At 34.3% G+C, this 9,161-nt stretch overlaps 1 protein-coding gene and 2 long non-coding RNA genes across 4 annotated transcripts in view; 1 reads left to right on the forward strand and 2 right to left on the reverse strand.

Annotated features, from left to right (window-relative positions):
* LOC139810405 (uncharacterized) overlaps positions 1-9,161 on the forward strand; it is a 325,546-nt gene that overhangs the window by 217,459 nt on the left and 98,926 nt on the right. The window lies entirely within an intron of this gene.
* Positions 1-9,161, reverse strand: part of LOC139810212 (uncharacterized) — a 36,328-nt gene that overhangs the window by 2,743 nt on the left and 24,424 nt on the right. Inside the window, exons 3-4 of one of the 2 annotated variants that reach the window (XR_011731257.1) lie at positions 7,695-7,978; positions 7,413-7,622 (exon numbers count right to left, since the gene is read on the reverse strand). This is a non-coding gene — a long non-coding RNA (uncharacterized lncRNA). Of the gene's footprint in view, positions 1-7,412; positions 7,979-9,161 lie in introns of both variants that reach the window. The other variant, XR_011731256.1, reaches the window with a different exon arrangement.
* LOC139809852 (uncharacterized) lies at positions 4,324-6,224 on the reverse strand. The gene is made up of 2 exons (XR_011731195.1): positions 6,108-6,224; positions 4,324-6,036 (listed from the first exon to the last, which is right to left on the reverse strand). It is a non-coding gene; the product is annotated as an uncharacterized lncRNA (long non-coding RNA).

Raw genomic sequence — 9,161 nt, forward strand, 5'->3', positions numbered from 1 at the left:
TAATTCCAGAATAGCGATATGGGAAAAACTTGCAAAAACCTATTTAACCCTTTATTACATAAATTTCTCTGTTAAACATATTTAGCTAAATTTTAGTATATAAAGGTTTTTGGGGTTGCTAATTGCAAATCTGAAATCGTTTAATAAATTAGAATTGTGCACCTAATATATGGCAGCAAAATTGAACAAAAATAACTATGGTTTATTATTTAAATATAAAATTTTTGTATAAAAGTTTTTTAGACTTCTTATATTTTAAATCTTCAGTCAAAATTTCAAAATACAAAATAGCAGATCCAATATAGAAGACATTTTTGCTGCTTTTTAACGAAAAGATCTAATATATATAAATTTAAAAAATATATATAATATATGTACTACAAATATATAAGTTAAATAAAAATAATTTTTTAAAATTCTTACAAAAAAATCTTGCAAAGTATGAAATTCCGCTTATAATAAAATTTTATTTTAAAAATGATAAATACATTTAGTTTTATCAGCGGTAAAGCAAAAAAAAACGGAAAAATAATTACATATTTTTCATAATTACGTATTACATGTTGTTTATGTACACGTATGTACAATTAAGTCTTACAATTAGAAACATAACGATGTCAAATATGTTACACAAATCAATTGTGAAATAAGTAAAAACATAGAAAAACTGCAAAGAAATAGGTGTCCTTAAATAAGGACACTATGCACAATAAATGCTTAAAGCTTTGACGTATGTTTTCGGTGTTGAATGTTACGTTGATCTACAAATTGATGCCGAGTTTGAAATAAAGTTTAGCGGTTAGTTATAAGTGGGATAGGTCTTAGGTAAAACAGAAGAAGTTAGACGTTTTTGCATGCAAATTTTTGTCATTGTTGAATTTATGTAGAGTATTAGTAAGTCCTATAGAAAGAGCATATGCGTCCGTTCTTTTTGTGTATATACATGACAAGTATTTCATATAATTCACTAGGTGATCATTAAACTACAACTACATTTATCGTAATGTTCACCGTAAGCGATCGTAATGCTCGTCGTAATAGCTATCGTAAGCTCGTCGTATGAGTTGATTCAGCTTGAACTCTTAAGTGCGGGTCTACAACTTTGCTTTAAAAAGTATTTAAGCTCTAAGCCGTAAAAAATTGACCAATCACAGTGAATATGAGGAAAATACTCGACTGTGATTGATAAATTTCTTACGGCTTAGAGCTTAAATACCCTCTAAAGCAAGGTTGTAGACCAGCACTAACGATTACGACGCTTGTCGCTGGCGTTACAACATAACCTAACCTATCAACTTTCTCGACGTGCAAAGAAAAAATGTGTTTATAGATATATTGGTATAAATATGCGGTTTACGACGGCTTCATTGCTTACGACCACGATCAAAGCGTTACGATAGATGTAGTTGTAACTTTAGAGCAGTTGCAACATTTAGCTGGCGAATTCAAGCTTTTTTATTCCGACGTTAAATGATTTAAAAAGCATTTCACACAACAAAGTTTTTTTATAGCAGTTGACCGCGATGTGTATCCAAACACTTGAAAAAGATAACATTGCAAAATATTCTTTCTATTAATAAATTTGTCTCACTAGACTTTGGAGTTGAAAAAATAATATCTAAAATTTTCCGTAATTGAGACAAAAAAATTAGCGCTTAAATTGATTTTATACATGACGTATGAGTTTGTTCAGCGTTAATTTGAATTTATATAAATTCGTTGCATCGGTTTCTTTATTGCTATTACCAGGTTTAGAAGTCCACCTCATGTTATTTTTATGTTCTTTCTGTTGAGATATATGGATTTCACTGGAATAAGCGTACGCCACGTAATAAAGTAAACGAGAAAAATGAACATTTTATTGAGTCACGTTTTACACAAAAATAAAAAATATAGTTCTAGTAGTGTTCGTATAAATTTAGTGAATAGTTTACTCCAAAACAGTTTAAAGAATAAACGTCGATTGCGCCGATTGTAGCTGATAATTTTACTTCGCGCCGAACCGTTACACGTGTTCGTTTTTCGACTTCGCGCAGGCAAATAAAGAGATTCGAACGAAGATGAAGTATCGTTCTTATGTTAGTATTGATCGATACTGCAGAGTGCGCAACTTGCAGGGTACATTTAGGCCGGTATTCATGGCTGCGTTCAGATTCTTCACCCGAGTGCTAAGAATCCTATAGTATGTTTATATATGTTACATGCACTATAGATTTTCAGCACCTAGGTGGGGAATCGGAACGCACTCCATAATCAAATCTTATTTCACGACCGACGCTAGCATCCCGCCACACTCTTCGTGGAATTTGTTAACTTATACAACGAGCAATAAATTCAGGATTAAATATTTTGAGAGCAATAAATAATATCAATGTAACACCAAAATTAATTCAGCAAATAATTTTATAAACATACTTTACTCTTTTCGTAACGCTAGAACCGCCACTCTTGGCGGAATTTATTAAGTTAAGCAACGAGCAATAAATTCCAAATTAAATATTTTGAAAGCAATAAATAAAATCTATGTAACACCAAAATTAATTCAGCAAATAATTTTATAAACATACTTTACTTTTGTGACGCTAGCACGTGATGCCATACTCTCGGTGGATTTTAATTTTAACAACAAGCAATAAATTAAAAAGTAACGTAAAAATTCTAAAAATCCTATAGTATTGTTGCGCTCGCCGGGTCTCTCACTTTCTCACAAGCACTCGCGGCGCGCACTCCGTCACTCTCACAGAAATAAAGAAAGACTCGTTGTTAAGGGGATCCTGCAGTGACTGGCGAACTTCCTCGATGTCGATAATGTCAACCTTTCTAATTTTGTTTTCCCTATATCTGTCTTTGTCTAACGAAATGACATCTGTCCTTTTTTCGATTGCTCGCCATCTTACGCAAGATCCGGCAACTACTGTTGCTGCTCTTCTTGTCATCCTGCATTCGTATTTGCATTACTAAAATAATTATTAGATGGATCTTTTTTTGTACGCATTGAATCTTACTTCTACTTACACGATATTATTCCTACATGTTTTCCCAAGGGTGGATGATAAACATTATGTACGTATAAACTGTACAATTTTTGTTTTAAGCAAACATTGTCGTCGGGTGACAGCTGTGTATGTGCCCCAATAAGTAATATTTTTAATTTTTTGGTGCTTTTGATATAAAATCACGTTTTCCACCCTAGATTTTTGTGCGGACTTTAATTCTAGATAAAAAACTTGTAATTCTGTAAAGCCAATTAAAAGATCCATTGATTAACGATAATGTCGGTAAATCATACGGCTGCAGGATCCCCTTACCGAAAGGAACTTCTTTAATAAATGGCTCGATAATACAGAGAGCTCGGGATGACACGTCCGAACGTGACGGTATCCCAGCTAAATCAGAACATCAGGTACATGGTGGAAGAACACAGGTGTGCTCTTGCGCATATATTTCTAACAGCCAATGAGAAATTGATGCCAGATACCTCCATCTTGCCGCGGTACAGTTTGAATTTGGCGTTATGTCATTAGTGTATAGGCTGCGGTCAGTGCGGTCCACTTGATGCTACAAATGCTTCGAAGCATTCCTCTTCTCCTTTCTTTCAATGAAGAAATAAGGAAAAGAAGAATGCTCCAAAGTATTTGTAGCGTCAAGTGGACCGCAGTCTTACTTATTTATTTTTATGTTTTACTTATTTATTTTTGGGTTTAATTTATATATAAAAAGGACAATTGTTGAAGAATAAATCAGTTTGAAAAATATATTATTAATATTGCATACATACGTATATGATATAATTACACAGTATATAAAACATACATGTAATGCGTACTTATTTTTTAATATTAGTAATTTTTTTCATTTTTTTTGTTTTCTTCCTTTTATATGCGTTACTTTTTAATTTCTTGTTTAATTCTCGAACACGAATATATGTCCTTGTGCGTATTAAGCATAATAATACTTTGTTTGGTATTTCTAAGCAGTTTTTATCTTGTAATGCGATGATTTTCGACGCTAATGTTTTAAAAATCCATGGCTCCTTACAAATAGAAGAACCATGATAATCTTGAAATAACTTTTCCATGATTTTCGCCGTTTCAAATAATTCGACACAAGGGCTGATTATTCTTCCTCTAGAAATATGATTAATCCAGTCGTTATCTGGATTAATCAATAATTCTGTTGGGGTTCCTAAAAATGGAAATTGACTCCGAAATCTGAAAGCCGCATAACCTGCGATGTATTTAAGACCCTCTTCTTTTATTACATCAATTACATTCAAATCACGTTTCAATTCACTTTTTTTTTTTTTTTTTTTTTTTTTTCCAATACACGTTTTTATAGAACACGTACTCATTGTGATATGTCACAAAGTCACTTGGTACAACCTTAAATGTTTTGAAACGGCCACTTAAAAATGGCTGCATCTGGCATCTGCGCAGAACCGTCTGAAATTCGTCTCGAGTATGAGCACACCTGTTTTCTTCCACCATGATCAGGTATAAACAACATCTCGTAGAAAATCAATATTTAATTGAACATCGGGAAATCAATATTTCTAAACAGGCGTTACTAAGGGCGATTCGCATCTTGACGGAAGTCGGCCCGTTGCACGCTTCAGCTCGGAGTCAGAGAAGTATACCGGGCGGCGCGCACGCAACAGTATGTTATATGTCAGGCCTGTCTAACTGCTCGAAGCGAAGGAGCCACTGCTCCCACTCTTACCACTTCAGACTTCCCCCACCATCCAGTAGTATCAGTAGTGGGGCAGCGGTTTCTCGCAGCATGAGTAGAAGTAGAATAGCTATATTCGATGGCTTTATGCGTAACTAAGAATACGCATACAGAGCACAAGTGCGTGTCATATTCTTATTTACGCATAAAGCAATATAACTGAGTATGGTATTGATGGTGATATCTCGGTATATATATGCGACTTTTTCAGAATATAATATATAATATAAATTAAATAAAAGTAGGCTTTTCCCTGAATAAATCAATAAGTAAAGGAAATAAGGAGGCAATAGGAACCAAACGCGGTAATTAATGCGCAATCAAATTATCGTAACAATAAATATATTATAATAAAAACGGACGTTTCGACACTTTTTTGTGTCATCTTCAGCGTAAAGAAAATACATGATGTTCCCGAAAATAATACATAAAATTTCCTATAAATATTAACCTTTCGTTGTATCGTGTAATGAAGCCAATGACAACAACTCTTCATTAATAGAAAAGTCGTTTTGGATACATCTCACAAATATACATAATTGACTAATGTCTGAAATGTCAGTGCTTTCGTCAAGGCATAGTGAAAAATATCGACAAAATTGCAATAAATTTTTTAACTTTTGTTTAATGTCCATATCAATTTCTTTAATTCTAAGAGTAACAGTTTGGCGCGATAATGGTACTTGTTCGAATAATTGTATTGCACGTGTATTATCGAAAGCTCTAGCCATTTCAATTGCACACTTTTAATAAACTCTCCATCTGAAAAGCACTTTTTCGCTCGTGCAATTTCTAAAGAAATGGCATAAGACGCTGCAAGACATTGTTGTTGCAAGGTTTTATTTGAAAGTAGATTCTTTTCAACATTTTCTGGCAAATGTTGTTGCATTTTGAGACTTTTCAAAATATGTTTTCTAATGTCTCCATGATAATGCCCGTAATCTTTTTCATGACTTGTGCTATAATGGCGAGAAATATTAAAAGATTTCATAGAGGAAATTACAGTGTTACATAGTAAACACTGTGGTTTATTTTCCGCATTTAAAAAAAAAATCAATTTCCCTGCTCTGTTGAAATTGACGATTGGACGTATCTTTGCGTTGTCTTTTCGACATCGTTAGTAGAGTTTATAGTTATAAAAGTATATAATAATAGTAGGAATATAAATATTATTCAAAAATGATCTTTCGCCATATGTTGGTGAAATTGGTGAAATAATACCAAGTTATTTATTGATCGGCCTGGCAATAATTGATTAATGTTGAACGATGTTTCAACCTCTAATTTGGGTCCAAGTTACATTTAATGCTGGAACAACATAAATTGCCGATAACAAATATAAAATGGAAACAATAATGCAAATTACATATTCAACTTACATGGATCATTATGCGTCAAAAGTTATAAATTACTAGTCATCGTTAAAACTTGTGTAACGGGGCGATAGAACAAAGGAATGTAAACTTAGTGCGGTATGACCGTCACGTATAACGCCCGACGAACGACTGATAAATGTGTCATGTCATGAATAATCACAAAATAAATAAAATTACATAGAATGTAAAGTTTACATACACAGTTACTGACGACCGAGTGCTAAGTTTTACATTCCTTTGTTCTATCGCCCCGTTACAAAAGTTTTAACGATGACTAGTAATTTATAACTTTTGACGCATAATGATCCATGTAAGATGTAAGTTGAATATGTAATTTGTATTATTGTTTCCATTTTATATTTGTTACCGGCAATTTATTTTGTTCCAGCATTAAATGTAATTTGATAAGGAGACCCAAATTAGAGATCAAAACGTCGTTTAACATTAATCAATTATTGCCAGTCAGGCCGATCAATAAATAACTTATTGAAATATTATTCAGTTTTAATAATATGGTTTAAGCCTTTAAGTTGTACTGTGCATACACGTCGTAACGTGGGAACAGTAAGCTCATAAGCAAGCTAAGATGCTAGATGCTATATCCGCTAGGACTAGGAATACGTGTCAAATATGGGAAGAGTCGGGAAACCAACTGGAAGAGTGGGGGGAGTCGAGCTCGAGCTCCGTGGCGGGGGAAAGAGCCACGAGTGGCCCGCGGGCCGCAGGTTAGACAGGCCTGTTATATGTTATATGCACTGTAGATTTTCAGCACCTAGGTGGGGAATCGGAATGCACTCCATAGTCAGATCTTATTTCACGACCGACGCTAGCATCCCGCCACGCACTATTCAGCACCCAGGTGGGGAATCGGAATGCACTCCATAGTCAGATCTTATTTCACGACCGACGCTAGCATCGGATCCCGCCACACTCTTGGTGAAATTTGTTCACTTATACAACGAGCAATAAATTCAGGATTAAATATTTTGAGAGCAATAAATAATAGAATCAATGTTACACCAAAATTAATTCAGTAAATAATATTTTAAACATACTTTACTCTTGTGACGCTAGCACGTGAGACGTGACGCTATACTCTTGGTGGATTTTGTTAATTTTAACGACAAGCAATAAATTGAAAAGTAACGTATTTTACGAGTATTTGGTTGGAAAAACAGTTTAATGTTAAACTTATACGTTTAACTTTCTATTTTTGGTCGTTTTGCTGTTAGCGTCTTCGTCGTTGTCGTTTAATTCTGCGGCACCCAAAAGACATATTAGAATCGATTGAATGTAAAAAAAATTTACCTTGTGTAGTAAAATTTCTCCCTCGTGGAATTTTATAACCAGTATAACCTTTGCAGGGCAACCGTCATATGCCAATCTCTTAAGTGTGAAATCTCGAAGATTTTTCCTCCGAGTTAGAAAGATGTCCAGAGATGAATAATCGATGAAGGATTTCACCTTGCCGTGCAAGCGATCTTTGTCTTCAATAAGTCACCAAGTCAAGTACAAAATCTAAGATGGAAAATATACTTGTTATAAACCGGCACTGCGAACTCTCCACGTGCGAGTCCGAGGATGTCTCACCACAGAATGAGAGAGTGGAAATGGGTTTCGTTATGGATGTGGTTTCCGCTCTTGGCGAGCTAAGGTTTTCGATTGGTAGGATTTTTTCACGTGACACAAGTTTGGTCCTGCGTCTACGGCTGCCCATTGGTGAATTCTAAGTTGGGTCCTGACCATTCCGGTTTTTGTGGGGTGAGCTACCGCTCCTTCCAGTGCCTCATTGTGTTCTCCCCTATTCAGAACTTTCTCTTTTATTGTTAGGAGTTGCCAACAGACCCGGTTCTCTGGGTTATTTCGGAATTTTTCTGAAAACAAAGTAAAAAATTTTTTGTATTTTTGTTAAAAATAGATCTTGTTAAAGTTTTTGTGTTAAAAAATCTAACATGCTTATGTGTTAGTTTAACTAATTTTGATTATGTTATCTTGTTTTTTTTGTGTTAAATTTATATTTAAGTAAATCAAATGTAAAAATAACACATTTTATATTTAATCGTAAGGTTAACATAATGTAGTTTTGTTCAAAAAATATCCTTTTCATTTATATTTAACATTATACAGATGTCTATTATCAGAGAGAAACCTGAGAGTGGCCATCCCGCTTCGGGGGACGCCTGTCCTAATCTGCCCTCTGAGAAAGTGGACGTCAACTACGGCGTTACGCTAGGTAACGATCAGAGAGATCTCGGGTAACGATACATGGGTTCGTATTAGGGATGGGCGATACTGTATCGATATTTTGAATATCGATACTTTTGGGCTGTAATATCGATATTTTGTATCGATATTTTACATTTCGATATTAGCCTGTATCGATATTCGAACATGAATATCGAACTTTCGATACAGTCCATAATTCGACGGATATATCTTCCTCGCCTGATCGTGAGTGTATACCGTCAATTGCGCACGCAGCAGCTACTTGGCATGTGATAGTTGTGATTGGTTACCAATTACGTGTCTAGCACGGGTTGCAACTACTCTGACCGCGACTGTACATTGTCAATTTGTCAACTTTCTATTTAATCATTTACAGGAACATGTACCTTCTTTTGTTCTCTGTTTGCGTGAATTTTGTATCCAAATTTATTACAATTAGCATAAAACTACTTGTCGCATATGTATCTGTCATAATTGATTTCTCCTTTTCAAACAATAACTTGATCTCCATGCCGTTTGCAATACTGTGACTTTATATTTAAAATAATTAGTGTATATTAATAGTGTATTTCTGTAACTTTTTTTATCATTATAACACATATGTAAATAACTAATCGAAGAAAACGAACTTAACAATGACGACGGATTAGCGGGCTGCTTTGTGTGTTCTCAAAATTAAATTAAAATATAACTAATAATAGAGGTATCGACAGTATCGATACTGTTAAATATCGATATTTTTCGCCCGATATTTTTAGTGTATCGATATTCTTATTTATGATACGTATCGATACGAAATATCGATATTTCTCTTGTATTGCCCATCCCTAG

Source organism: Temnothorax longispinosus, chromosome 3, assembly GCF_030848805.1.
Source record: "Temnothorax longispinosus isolate EJ_2023e chromosome 3, Tlon_JGU_v1, whole genome shotgun sequence".
NCBI classification, from domain to species: Eukaryota; Metazoa; Arthropoda; class Insecta; order Hymenoptera; family Formicidae; genus Temnothorax; species Temnothorax longispinosus.